Raw genomic sequence first — 15,466 nt, 5'->3', positions numbered from 1 at the left:
TGCTGTCAAGCCTGATTCCTTGAGTTCCATTGCTGTAACCCACATGGCTGAGGAGAGAACCAACTTTTGCAGGTGGTCTCCAACCTTCACAGACCTGTCTTGGCACACATGCTCCAGAACAGAAAATAAGTATAATTTCAAAACCATGTTTCAAAAGAATGCTAAGCTTGTGCTTTTATGCTGGGTTATTTGAGCCCTGGCTATGTATGTAGCCTTTAAAATAAACTTTCTGGACTTGCGCACAACACTACTGATGCAGCAGACACGATGTGCAGGGCAGTAAAGATAGTTCTATAAGAGGGGCACTGATCAGAGTTGAGGCCCACTCCATAGGAAGCTAGTTAACATCTGGTACTGTAAACCCTGTCAGTGTCCTAGTTAGGTTTTTATTGCTGTGATAAAAACATTCTAACCAAAAGCAACTTGGTAAGGAAAGAGTTTATTGGGCCTACCTGTTCTGATCACCGAGGGACGCAAAGGCAGGGATTCAGAGAAGGAACCTGAATGCATGAACTGACGCAGAGACAATGGACAAATGCTTGCTCCTCATGGCTTCTTCTACAGCTTAGGTCTGCCTGCCCACAGGTGACACCACCCTCAGTGAGCTATACCCTCCCACACCAAGTCGTTAATCAAGAAAGTGCCCCATGATCTTGCCTGCAGGCCAGTCTGATGGAGGTGTTTTCTCAGTTGAGGTTTCCTTTCCCAGATGACCATAGCTTGGTCAAGTTGACCAAAAACAATAACAAAGCCCAAAGTAACCAGCCAGAAAACTCTGCCAAAAACCCATGACTGTTGTCTTAATCAGGGTTTCTGTTGCCATGAAGAGACAATGTGACCATGGCAACTCTTGTTTTGTTTTCTGAGACAGGGTTTCTCTGTGTAGTCTTGGCTGTCCTGGGACTCACGCTGTAGACCAGGCTGGCCTCGAATTCACAGAGATCCATCTGCCTCTGCCTCCCTGAGGACTGAGATTAAAGGTGTATGAACCATGGCAACTCTTTTTTTTTCTTTTAAAGATTTATTTATTTTTATGTGCATTAGTGTTTTGCCTGCATGTACGTCTGTGTGAGGATATCAGAGTCCCTGAAATTGGAATTACAGTTGTGAGCTTCCTTGTGGGTAGTGGGAATTAAATCCAGATCCTCTGGAAGAACAGTCAGTGCTCTTAACCACTGAGCCATTCTCCAGCCCCATGGAAATTCTTATAAAGGAAAACATTTAATTGGGGCTGGCTTACAGTTTCAGAGGTTTAGTCTATTGTCATCATGGTGAGAAGCATGATGGCATGCAGGCAGACATGGTGCTGGAGAAGGAGCTGAGAGTTCTACATCTTGATCCGCAGGCAGCAGAAGGAGACTTTTCCACGCTGGGCATAGTTTGGGCATATCAGAGATGTCAATGCCTGCCTCCACAGTGACAGCTTCTTCCAAGGCTACACTACTCCATCAAGGCCACACCTCCTAATAGTGCCACTCCCTACGGGACAAGCATTCAAACACCTGAGTCTATGGGGATCATTCCTAGTCAAACCACCACAAGGGGACAAAAAGAAAGTAAGAGCCAGATCATGGGGGTAGGTGATGTAGAACAATGACTTCTGGTTGCATTCAGGCTGTTGCTCCCTTGAATTCACAGTAGCTGAGATTATCTTTTCAAGATCTGCACAAGATTAGACCCACCAACACCCTGGCATGGAATGAGGTTGGGCTCATGGAACGCACCTCCACCCCAAAACATGACACTAGATAGTCTTTTGTATAACCTGAGTCTGGCTACAGGAACCATCAGGAAATGACATAATGATCTGCCGAGGCTTAAGTGTGGAAGAGTGGAGGTTATGCCTGCTTCATTCCGTCTCGTCTTTACTGTAAGACCTGCAGCAATCCCCTCTCCTTTGTATTGGCTCTATTTCCTTTGTCTTTCAAAATTGATTGGCTTATAGATCTACCAAGGGTCCAGCAATTCCAAATAAAATAAAATGTACATTTCTGGGCCAGCAAGATGGCTCAGTGGGTAAGATGCCAAGCCTGATATTCTGAGTTCAATCCTCAGAACTTCCATGGTGGGAGGTGCCCCGCGCTCGGCCTCGCCTGCAAGAACCATGCGGGACACAGGATTCTTCTGCAGAAATGGCTTTAATCCTCTTGGGAGCTAGAGCATAAGCCACATGGCGGAGACCCAGATAAGATGGAACCCATCCCTTATATAGGAAACAGACCCTGCTTCGGAACGTGTCACTCTTGGATTGGTCAACTGCTCCCAGTCCCAGGTGATACCTTGGGAGTAGTGGAAAGTTACCAACACGTGTGAGCTTTCTAGCTCACCTGGCGGTGCAGCGCCATCTATGGTGGAGAGTGTGGTTGCGGCCTTCTACAGGGAGGAGAGAACCAGCTCCCTCAAGTTGTCCTCTGAGCTCCCAGAGAACATTGTGGTATGTTTGTGCAGTCTCTCTCCCTCCCTCTCTCTCACCCATACAATAAAAATATTAAACAAGTGTATTTCCACAAAACTTGTATGTATCTGAGTGGTGGTGGCACACACCTTTAATTTCAGCACTCAGGAGGCACCAACAGTTGGATCTCTCTGAGTCTGAGGTCAGTCTGGTCTAGAGAGTGAGTTCCAGGACAGCCAGGGCCACACAGAGAAAACCTTTTTTGAAAAAAAAAATTGTATGTAGAAACTTATGGGTTTTTTGTTTGGTTTTGGTTTTTTTGAGACTGGGTTTCTCTGTAGCTTTGGGCCTTGTCCTGGAACTAGCTCTTTAGACCAGGCTGGCCTTAAGCTCACAGAAATCCTCCTGCCTCTTCCTCCCTTTGCTGGGTTAGACATGAGCCACCACCCCTCGGCTAGAAGCTTATGATTTTAAAAGCAGTCATAGTGCTGAATCAATGCAAATGTCAACCAATAACAAAGACTCAAACAGATGTGACAGAGTGCTATGATGGAATGGTCCTATTGGCACTGCAGGAGACCCCTGAACAGTGGGGGCATCCTCCTGTACCTGGATTAGGCACAAGCCATATCCTAATCAAATGGTTTTCAGCAAGGCAGAGGAAATGGGGAAAAGGGCAAGGCCTGACAGAGCCACATGCTCCAGTGGGCTAGTGTCCCTTCAGGTACAACATACAGAGTGGAGGAATCTTGAAAATATTATCTTTGGTGCTGGAGAGTTGGCTCAGTGGTTAAGACCACTGGCTGTTCTTGCACAGGACCAGGGTTTGACTGCCAGCATCCACATCAGGGGATCTGATACTATCTTCTGGTCTCTATGAGTACCGACATACACACGGTGCACAAACATATGTGCAGGCACACACAAAAACATTAAATAATTCAAAAATAAAGCTACCTTTAATTTTCATTTATGTATATGTGTGTGGGTGCCTGTGGAGGCCAGTAGATGGAGAAGTATCTCTGGAGCTGGAGTTCCATGAATTTTTGAGCCATGTAACTTGGGTGTTGAGAACTTAACTCAGGTCTTTTTTTTCCCCCAAGACAAGGTTTCTCTATGTAGTCCAGGCTGGCCTGGTCTACAGAAGATCCATCTGCCTCTGACTCCTGAGTGGTAGGATTAAAGGTGTGTGCCACAACCTCCCAGCTCTTAACAGCTTATTAACTTGACTTTTTAAGTTTGATCCTCCTTCGCCCTCAGATCCATCTATAGATCACATATCTGGTGCTGCCAAACTCAGGCAGCAGCCAGTATAAGAACTCTTTCACAGAAGGATGGAGAAATATTAAAGGTTGTCACTCGAGGCCAACTATGAGTAGCAGGTGGGAATTCCGGCCCTTTGCAAAAATGCTGCAGCTGTAAAGAACCAAGCCAAGAGTATAAAATTCCCTTCTTATTGGCAAGGGTCCATCTCACCTTCTTATATTAAAAGGATTCTTTCTTCCCCAGCACAGTCACTTCTGTTGTAATTTATTAAAAAAAAAAAAGTGGTGTGAGAAAGACAGAGCTCAGGTGGAGGGGTTTTGTCTTGGGGAAAAGTGAATGGGAAAAGGGAGGAGGGGAGAGGGGAGATTGGCCTTTGGGGACAGGAGTAACAGAAGAGAAGAGAAGAGAAGAGAAGAGAAGAGAAGAGACATTTAGATGGAGAGAGAGAGAGAAAGAGAGAGAGAGAGAGAGAAAGAGAGAGAGAGAGAGAGAGAGGAGGTGGGTATGGCCTTTTAAAAGGGAACACAGTGAATGTGCACTCGAGGTGCTCTTCGTGGCTACAGCTGAGGACATGAACCCCAAGGTCAGGCCAGTACGGGGATGCCTGAATACACAGAAATTTCCTCTTTCTCATTTTGTGCTCCCGTGACACCAGGTACAGACAAGAGAGATGTCCCTGAAAATGAGGCCAGAATGAGGAAAGAACTCATTCAAAGCTAGTTAGCCAGCAGCTGGATGGGGCTCAGATTAGCCAGGTACTGCGTGGGTACCTGACCCTCAGTATTAGGACCTCAGGAGTTTTCTATTCTTAAATAATCTGAAGATATAGCTCAGAGGTTAAGAACACTAGCTGTTTTCTGTAGAAATAATATAGCAGGCTGGGAATGCAGTTGTATGGTAGAGTGATTGCCTAGTATATGCAAGGTGCTAGGTTCTGTCCCTAGCAAGGGGTGGAGGGAGATAGACAGAGAGAAAGAACAAACTAGGATAAGTAGTAGATAAGAAAATGTAAGCAAAAAAAGGTATTCTTTTTTGTTTTTCGAGATAGGGTTTCTTGGTAGCTTTGGAGACTGTCCTGGAACTCTCTTTGTAGACCAGGCTAGCCTCAAACTCACTGAGATCCGTCTGTCTCTGCCTCCCAAGTGCTGGGATTAAAGGCATGCACCACCACTGCCTGACTAAAAAAGATATTGTACCACTACCTTCAAAGTCTTTAATTTTGAGGAATGATCTCACTACATAGCCCTGGTTCTCTCAAAACTTACTATGTAGACAAGGTTGGCTTCAAACTAAGAGAGATCTTGCTGCCTCTGACTCCTGAGTTCCAGGAACAAAAGTGTGCACTACCGTGCCCATTATCTGATGTTACTTTTAATTATTCCATTTTATTTTATGTGTATGGTGTTTTGCTTGCATGTATGCCTGTATGTATGTCAGATTTTAAAAACTGTCTACAGGCTCCCTGACACCAATATTTTATTAAAAAAAATTAATTGGGGGGGGGGGTGCTTAGGTATTGATTCAGCAGTTAAGTGCACTGACTGCTCATTCAGAAGACTTGGGTTCAGTTCCCAGCACCCACATGATAGCTCACAGCCACCTGTAACTGTAATGTCATCTTCTGACCTCCTCAGGCATAATGCATGCATGTGGTGCACAGGCATACATGCAGGCAAAACACTCATATGCATGGAATAAGAAAACATTTTAAAAATTAAAATATAATGTCAAACAAAAGTTGCAAGACTCATGTAGTGAATATCCATATATGTATTTTTCTAATTTTTAAATAGCATCTACAAATACTCAGGTTCATTTTTTAAAAATATTTATTTATTTATTTATTTATTTATTTATTATACAATATTCTTTATGCATGTATGCCTGCAGGCCAGAAGAGGGCACCAGACTTCATTACAGATGGTTGTGAACCACCATGTGGTTGCTGGGAATTGAACCCAGGACCTTTGGAAGAGCAGGCAATGCTCTTAACCACTGAGCCATCTCTCTAGCCCTCAGGCTCATTTTTAATGTATTATGTATTTGTTTATTTATTTACTTAGTGCAGGTGGTGGGAACCCACGTGCCAAGAGGTGCATCTGGAGATCACAGGACAACTTTCAGGCCAGTTCTTCCCTGACACCATTTGGGGCCCAAGGAAGAATCTCAGGCCATGAGGCTTGGTGACAAGCACCCGTACTTTCTGTGCCAGCACCTTCCACTTTCGTTTCACGTTTAAATCTTACTTTACTTTTAATTGTATGTGTGCATGTGTGTGTGCAGGTGCCTGAGGAGGCCAGAAGAGGGTGTCAGATTCCCTGGAGCTGCAATTATGGAGTTTTGTGAGCCATCATATAGGTTCTGAACCTCAAATTGGGGTTCTCTGAAAGAACAGTCCATGCTCCCACATTCTGGGCCATCCCCAAGCCCAGCTTATAGATGTTTTCTGAGCTGCTAGTGGTGGTTCACTCCTTTAATCCCAGCACTCAGGAGGCAGAGACAGGCAGATATCAGAGTTTGAGCCAGCCTGGTCTACAGAGCGAGTTCCAGGACAACCAAGGCTACACTGAGAAATCCTGTCTCAGGAGAAAAAAAAAAAGATAATGTTTCTGAGCTGGACAGAGTCTTTGTTACCACTCAGGGGAATGAAATAAAACCATGTACAGAGCAAAATACCTTTTGCAGACAGCATGTAGCGGTGAGCGCTGGTACTGATATTATTCTTGTGCCTTGAAACCCTCTCTGAGGTCACTGCAAAGAGGAGAATGTTAGCCATTAAGAGATGTAAGCATTTTGGCCAGGCCGTGGTGGTGCATGCCTTTAATCCCAGCACCCAGGAAGGAGAGACAGGTGGATCTCTGGGAGAGGGGGAGGGGAAGAGGGAAGGGGGAAGAAGAGGCAGAAATCCACACAATAACTTAAGTTCTCCGTCTCCAACGCCCCTTTCTTAGCTCAGAATCTGTCTCTGTGGGTTATAACAGCAGCCTTTTCTAGAGTCTCAACATTAAAAGACTTTACCTTTTCCCCAAAATTTGAAGAAAGATTTATTGCTGAGTCGTGGTGGCACACACCTTTAATCACAGCACTCAGGAGGCCAAGGGGTAGGGAGGGGGGGAATCTCTGATTCAAGGCTAGCTTGGACTACAGAACAGGTTCCAGGATAGCCAGGGCTAAACAAAGAAACCCTGTCTCAAAAAAAAACAACCAAATCATGCTCCATTGTGTGCCATCCATCCATGTTGGTACCCAGTGACCCCCACCCAGAAATGTACAGCCATGACCATCTTCTTGTTATGCTATGACTGCTTTTTTGGCTTCTGAAACCTGCTTAGACAGACAGTCAAGGACTGTTTTGAAGTCGCCTTCAATTTTGGCAGAGCAGAACAGCTCGTTGCTTGCTTGTGCAGATACTTGAGGTATTCTTGTGGGTTTTTGCCTTTAAAAGATTTTTCCCTCACCCCACTTTGAGTGGCAGTCTCTAGTTTGACTCAGAGATTTCTGTCCTGCTATGAGTGTCAAGAAATTTAACTAATTATAACTGAGATTGAGTCTCTGGCCTTTTCCTAGGGCTTCTTGAATCCCAGTAACAGCTACACAGTGAGTTCAAGGCTAGCCCAGACTATGAGACCCCCTGCCTCAAAATACAAAAACAAACAGAACATAGAAGATTTTATATATATGTCTCAGGGGCTGGAGAAGTGACATAGAAGTTAAGAACACTGGCTGCACCTGGTTGTGGTGGCACATGCCTTTAATTCCAACACTCAGGGGGCAGAGAGACAGGCAGATTTTGTGAGTTCGAGGCCAGCCTGGTCTACAAAGTGAGTTCCAGGATAGCCGGTGTTACACAGAGAAATCCTGTGTGGGGTGGGGAACACTGGCTGCTCTTTCAGAAGACCTGGTTTTGAGTCCCAGCACTCACAACCATCTTTAACCCCAGTTTGTGAAATCTGATGCCCTCTTCTAGGCTTTCTGAGCACCAGATATGTAAGCGGTGCACAGATACACGTGCAGAGAAAACACCCATACATATTACATTAAAATCCACTTTAAATATTTTAAATTGTGCTTTTATTCATTTATTTTTGTGTGCATTTGTGTGGGTGCACATGTCCCAAGGAGATATGTGTGTGTGTGTTGGTCAGAGAATAAAGTTCAGGGGTCAATTCTCTCCTTGCACCACCTTGGTCCTAGGGGTCAAACTCAGATCATCGTGTTTGATGGCAATCACCTTTACCTGTTGAGCCATGTCCCAGGCCACTTGAAGGATCTCACTGTATATCCATGGCTGGCCAGAAATTCAATATGCAGACCAGGCTATCCTGGAGTTCACAGAGATCCATCTGCCTCTGGCTCCCTAGAGGCCATGTTTCTCCACCCCGCGTTGTACTTGCCTGTTTCTTTGTCTTGTGTGTTTTGTCTGTCTGAGACAGTTGTGACTTTTTAGACAGATAATATCAAAGGGCCAGGTATACCCGGACAATGAAACACCACACACTACTCTTATGGTATGTGTGTGGTTCACAGAGACACTGCAGGAAAAACCAAGGTGGTGCGGGAGAATTATCTGTATTCTGTCAATCATGTATTTTAGTAAAACGCTGATTGGCCAGGCAGGAAGTATAGGCGGATCAACCAGACAGGAAGTAGAGGCAGGGCAATGAGAACAGGAGAAGGCTAGGAAGGAGGAAACCCATTCCTCCATTCCTGCCCAGACCACAGAGAAGCAAGATGTAACCTGTCCTGCTGGAAAAGGTACTGAGTCACATGGCTAACATAGAGGAGAATAATGGGTTAATATAAGCTATAAGAGTTAACAAGAAGTGTGAGCTAATGGGCCAATCAGTTTATAACCAAATGTAGACTCTGTGTGATTTTCTTTGGGATTTTCCGGCTGTGGGGTACTGGGCAGGACCGGAAACCCCAACAAACAAGCCGGCCCTGATGTTACACCAAGGCTTACTCTGGGGGCAGTTATCATAGCTGTTATCAAGCTGAATCCATATAGCCGCTATTAGAAGCAGTTATTCCAGAGCCATAGACATGGTTAGTGGGCAAAGGTTGTGGCTGCCATGCTCACTAACTTGGGTTCAATCCCCAGGACCCACATGGTAGAAGGAGAGAACTGACTTTCCCCAATTGTCCTCTGAGTGCCATGGCACGCACTCTAACCCCTCCCCCCAATAAATGTAATTTAAGAACACTTTGTTTTGGTTTTTCAAGACAGGGTTTCTTTGTGTAACAGCCCTAGCTGTTCTGGAACTAGCTCTTGTAGACCAGGCTGGCCTTGAACTCTCAGAGATCCTCCTACCTCTACCTCCACCTCCCGAGTGCTGGGATGAAAGGCAGGCACCACCACTGCTTTAAAAATATTTTTAAGTAGTTATGGAGATGGAGAGATGGCTCAGTGGATAGGAGTGCTTCCTGCTGCTGCAGAGGAGCCAGGTTCAGTTCCCAGCATCCATACTGCATGGCTCACAACCACCTGCAGCTCGAGGGAGGGAAATCCCATGTCCTCTGCTAGAGCTCCAAGTATGACACATACTTGGAGCAGCAGCAGCACACTTACCCAATTAAAATAAAGTAGAGCATAGAAGTGCATACCTTTAATTCCATCATAGGAGGCAGAAGCAGGCATAAACGCTTTGAGTTCCAGGCCAGTCAATGTTGCACAGTGAGACCCTGTCTTAAAAAATAAACAAGAACCGGGCGGTGGTAGCACACGCCTTTAATCCCAGCACTCGAGAGGCAGAGGCAGGTGGATCTCTGTGAGTTCGAGGCCATCCTGGTCTACAAAAGCTAGTTCCAGGACAGGCTCCAAAGCTACACAGAGAAACCCTGTCTCGAAAAACAAAAAAACAAAACAAAACAAAAAAATCAAAAACAAACAAACAAACAAACAAACAAACAAAAAGGGGCTAGATAACAAAGATGACCCCTAGAGAGGCAAACATGGATCTAATCTACATGGGAAGTAGAAAAAGACAAGATCTTCTGAGTAAATTGGGAGCGTGGGGATCATGGGAGAGGGTAGGAAGGGAGTGGAGTGAAGAAAGTATATAGCTCAATAAAAAGAATAAAAAAAATCATCAAGCTCCCCCCCCAAAAAATAATAAAAAATAAAGAAGAAGGGCTGGAGAGATGTTTCAGAGGTTAAGCGCACTGGCTGCTCTTCCAGAGGTACTGAGTTCAATTCCCAGCAACTATATGGTGGCTCACAACCACCTGTAATGAGATCTGGTGCCCTCTTCTGGCGTGCAGGTAGACATACAGTACAGAACACTGTACATAATAAACAAATAAATAAATAAGGTTAAAAAAATCAGTAGCTGTGTTAGATGGTTTGAGCCTGGGCTGGGTTCCACAGGAGTAGTTATGTATGTTTCGGGAGTGAGAAGCTAGCCTCCTTGTGAACGGGTAGTGCTCTGCACAAGTAAAGAAGGAACCACGTGGTTTCACCTTGTCACCCATCTAACACGTGGCTCTCCAGCCTTGGATTAACCCCGAGGGTCAGGAATTCTCCACCTCTGGGTTCTTTTTCACATGCAGGTAGCTGTTCGCTGAGGAAGCAGTCTCATTTCTAAATAAAAACATTTTAAAAATAACACTTGTTTTTGCTTGTATGAGTGTGTGTGTGTGTGTGTGTGTACATTTGTGTGTGTGCACGCCATGGCATTCTTGTGGAGGTCAGAGGCCAACCTGTGGGAGTCAGTTCTTCCATCATGTGGGCCTCTGGTCAAACTGAGGCTGGGGCACAAACAGGTTGTCCGGCTTGGTGGCAAGACCGTTTATCCATGAGCTATCTCGTCAGCCCAACCCTTAAGTCTCTGAATTTGCATCTCACAATCTGTGAAAATGGAGGGAACGTTTTAATATTTTGAACTTTGTCGCCCCCATAAGGCCTAGGAGAGAGTTCCTTTATGTGGAAGCTACATGACAATCAGCTTGGGGTTGTCCTAGTGCAGTGAGAAAGACCATGACCGAAAGCAGCTTAGGGAAGAATGGCTTTGTTTCGTCTTACAGTCTAGCATGGAGAGGGTCACAGCAGAAATCATGCAGGAGCTGAGGCAGAGGCCGTGGAGGAACACTGCCTACTGACTTGCTTCCCATTGCTTCTTCAGTTTGCTTTTTTATACATCCCAGGACTTTTTGCCCAAGGCTGACACCACTCACAGTGGCCTGAGCACCCCCCCCCATTAGTCATCAATTAAAAAAAAATGTCCCACAAACTTGTCTACTGGCCAATCTACTGGAGACTTTTTTTCTATTGCAGTCCCCTTTCCCAGAATACTCTAACTTGTGAAGTTGATGAACAAACAGAAGAATAGCTGGGCAGTGGTGGCACACACCTTTAATATCAGCACTTGGAACGCAGAAGTTGGCAGATCTCTGAGTTCAAGGCCAGGCTGGACTACAGAATGAGTTTCAGGATATACAAGGCTACATAGAGAAACCCTATCTCAAGAAACCAACAACGGCAAACAGTCTTTCACCCCAAAAAACCAGCACAGGCTTCCTGTACCGGTTCCTCATGTGCCACGTTCCGAAGGGCCAGAGAGCTGACTTAGTGGCATGTTCTAGTTCTTCAGGGAAGACTGAATATGTTGCCATTGTCGTGGAGCTGGGTTTGCAGTCACGGTTCTGGGAGTCCTTCCTAGGGTGCCCTGTGTCGGCCTGGGACGTAGCAAAGCCCAAACCCGAGGCAGCACCACTTCCACTGAATGACTGACCCCCAACTGAGGGGTGTGCTGGAAGTCCACAGGTGTCAGGAAGCAGTGGGGTGCGAGGCCTCGCAGAGGGAATTCTAATTAATCCTGTCTCTCCTTTCAATCTCTGAACTCCAAAGTTCTGCCGAGCCTGTCCCTGGCTCTGCGGAGGCCACCTTTTCGTCCTCCTGTGGTTTCTGTCTCCTCTGCCCTCCTCATCGCTTATGGGAGTGGTATCGCCTATGTGGATATAGTGGAGGAGGGAGGAGCCTCTAGTCCTCTGGTCCCTGGGCCTGAGCTGGTGAGAACATCCTTTGTCCAGGGGCTATGAAGGCCCTCGAGAGTTGCCCATGCCCGAGACCTACAGAGCAGAACAATGGAGCCCAGGGGCCAACGTGGGTGCCACTACCAGTGGAAAGTCCCTCGCGTTCCAGCAGTCGAGAAGAGCATGGCTTCATACAGAGCTTCTGACCTCAGCCCTAGCTCACACTTGTTGTCTGTGGTCCTGGTGATAGCGGGAAGCTCTGCAGTTGCCGGGTCCCCGTGCTCGGGCCAATAGGGCCTGATGATGGCCAGGAAAACTGAGTTCCTGCTGGGCAACATGAAGCCAAGCCACTCAGGTAAGTGAGATGGCTTAGCTGGTCAAAGTGCTCACTGCCTGCTGGCCTGTATTTGATCCTTGGGACAAGCTATGGGAAGAGAAAACTAACTCCTACAAGCTGTCCTCTGACTTCCACACATGTGCCATGACATGTACACACACCTTTGCACACATGGGCTAATTATAAAAATCAAAGGCTTTCCTATAGTCACATTATGTGCATTTGTGTCTTGCTTGCATGTCTGTTTGTGCCCTGTGTGTGTGCAGTGTCCCTAGAAGCAAGGGGAAAGTGTCAGATCTTTTGAACCAGAGTTCTTAGCCACCACATGGATGCTGGGAATTAAGCCCTAGTCCTCTGGAAGAGCAATCAGGGATTTTACAGCTGAACTATCTCTCCAACCCAGACAATAAAGTATTTTCTATAAAGTGCCTGGCAGTGGTGGTGCACGCCTTTAATCCCAGCACCCAGAAGGTAGAGGCAGGCGGATCTCTGTGAGATCGGGCCAGCCTGGTCTACAAGAGCTAGTTCCAGGATAGCTAGGGCTACACAGAGAAATCCTGTCTCAAAAAACAAACAAGCAAACAAACAAGCATATGGTAAAAAAAAATCCTATAGAGGTTAGGAACAGTTGGAATGTGCACACAATAGAAGATGTTTACAAAAAGCCTGTGAGGCTAACATATTAAATGTTGAGAAACTGAGCTTACTCCCAATAAATTCTGAAAGCAAACACTCGGCTCTGCTCAAAGACTTGCCTAGAGCAATATGGCAAGAAAAGAGATACAGGTCTCTTGCTACAGCAACGCGAGAGGGAGCGCCTGGAGCGTGAGCTCCAAAGGAGACACCACGCTCTGCTTTAACCCTAGGTGATGCTGGAGGAAAATGGCAGACAAGTCGGACATGGGGGACATCACCGACTTTGATAAGACCAAGTTGAAAAAACCAAGATGCAGAAGAATGTCCTATAGACCAAAGAGACTACTGAATGGGAATAGAGGAGTGAAATCTTCTCAAAGTCTAGACTGGAGAATTTCCCCACCCCACCCGTTCATCTCTGAGACCCTCTCAGTGGAGGAAGAGCCACCTGCAAGATGGATGCCAGCCACAAGCTGCATTGTGAACTCCAGCATTGTACACCGATGCCACCAGCCTATGGGTCTCTGAAGGGGAGCAATGCCACTAATTGAACTACAAGTTTCACTGATTAGCCATGGGAAATAGGAAATTATTTGTATGACTGGTGAAAATACAACACACCTTGTGGCAAAAAGAAAGAAAGAAAAAGGATACAAACAGCAAAGGAACCAAATTGGCCCTTCTTACAGGTAACATGATTCTACACGCAAAAGACCTTATGGGCCCCACCAGTAAGACGTTAGGAAAAAGTTCCATTCACAATAGCTTAAAAAAGAAAAGTATCTCAAACTTTTGAGCTAACCTAACCAAGAAGGTGAGAGACCTCTACAATAAAAACTTTTATTATATTATTATTATTATTTTGATTTTTCAAGACAGGGTTTCACTGTTTAGTTCTGGCTGTCCTGGAACTCACTTTGTAGATCAGGTTGGCCTTGAACTCACAGAAATCTGCCTACCAATGCCTTCCAAGGGCTGGGATTAAAGGCGTGCACCTCCACTGCCCAGTTTACAATGAAAACTTTCAAGACATTGTGAAAAAAAAAACAACAACAAAGAAGGCAGTAGTGATTAGATGATGGGCAGACATTCTGTGTTCCTGCTCTGAGAGGAGCAATACTGTGGGAACGGCTGTGATTACCAAAAGTAATCTACAGACCCAATGCAATCAGCACACATCCCCACCCGCAATCTGCACACATCCCCACTTATCTTTGTATTTTATGTGGCTCAAAGCCTACAAGGGATTTGTGAACCTGGGTCCAGAGCACTACCTAGTGTTAAAGCAGAGCAGATGATCTAAGACTCAGACAGCTTAAGGCACAGACTCCAAGAAAGTTGTGTTTCTGTGTATTTAAAATCATCTTGACCCTTATCAGAAAATTTGATGGTCTCAGCAAGCATGGGATGATTTGTTTTGCTGTGGTCTGGTACGTAGAACCTAAATGACGGCTTGCTTGAAAATGGTGTGACTCTAGCTACTAGGCAGAGGATCTGTCTTGCTATTGCTTTGTATGAGAAGCCAAGCAAATTCAAAGTCTGGCCAGGTGGGCAGGAGATGGTTTTCATAGTTGGAGTACAGGATGTGGGGTGAGATGGAGACGTGGCTGTACCTGTCTTGTGAAGGGTCTCAAGTTTCAGGCTGAAGAACTTGGACATAGGCCAGTGGGGTCCCTGAAAGGTTTTTGTTTTTAAATCACACACACACACACACACACACACACACACACACACACACACACATGAATGAGTGTATGCCACCTGTGTTCATGTGCCCTTAGAGTCCAGTTCTCCTGGAGCTAGACTTACAGGTGATAGTGAGCCACATTTTGTGTGTGCTGGGTACCAAACTCAAGACCTCTGGAAGAGCATGGTGTGCTCTTTTCACTGCTAAGCCATCCTTCCATCCCTGACAAGGTTTTAGATGTGCAAATGTAACATTCAATTTCAGTAGCTTGACAAGTCATATACGGTCACTGGAGGCTGAAGTGCTATACTAAGGAGAAGGCTGATATTGGGGTCCAGGTGAAAAGTGGCCAGAATGAGGGCTTTAAAAACAGAGTGGAGGGCTGGGCATGCCTTTAATCTCAGCACTCAGGAGGCAGAGACAGGCATATCTCTGAGAGTTGAGGCCAGCCTGGTCTACATTGTGAGTTCCAGGACAGTCAGACCCTGTCTTAAAAAAACCAAACTGGGGGGGGGGGAGAAATGGCTCAGTGGCTAAGAGCACTCACTGCTCTTCCAGAGGTCCTGAGTTCAATTCCCAGTAACCACATGGTGGCTCACAACCATCTGTAATGAGATCTGGCGCCTTCCTCTGGCATGCAGGCATACATGGAGGCAGAATGTTGTACACATAATAAATAAGTAAATCTGTTTTTTTTAAAAAAAAAACAACAAAAAACAAAACCAGACCCAAGCAATTCCACTACCTCCCTGAAAGAAAAAAAAAACCAACAACAACAATAGAACACATCAGGGCATGGATCTGATGGAAGAAAAAACCCATTTGTGTGGCTTTTGGGGTGTGGGGGGAAGGAGGACATTGAAGGGTTTAGATTTATGCTGATTTCTGGTGAGACTGATGTAGGAATTTACCAAAATCACTGAATCTGGGGTAGACCTAAGAATGAGCAACTATTTTCCAGAAGCACTTTGACCTTGAAGAATCCTCGCTGAAAACAGCAACTGTTTTGCTGAAAGGGCATTGCAGCAATTTCATGACTTTGGTCAAAAGACAGCCCAGGCTCGCACACCCGAGGCTCTTGCATTACTGTGTATTGCAAACGATGTAAGGTAAATGATTGGAGCCATGGAGGCTCATGATGCTCTCATCTAGGGAGCTATGTAAATCAGACCTG

This window comes from Myodes glareolus, chromosome 1, assembly GCF_982192425.1.
Source record: "Myodes glareolus chromosome 1, mMyoGla1.1, whole genome shotgun sequence".
NCBI lineage: Eukaryota > Metazoa > Chordata > Mammalia > Rodentia > Cricetidae > Myodes > Myodes glareolus.
The sequence above is the reverse complement of the archived record's forward strand: the minus strand, read 5'-3'. Positions refer to the sequence as shown.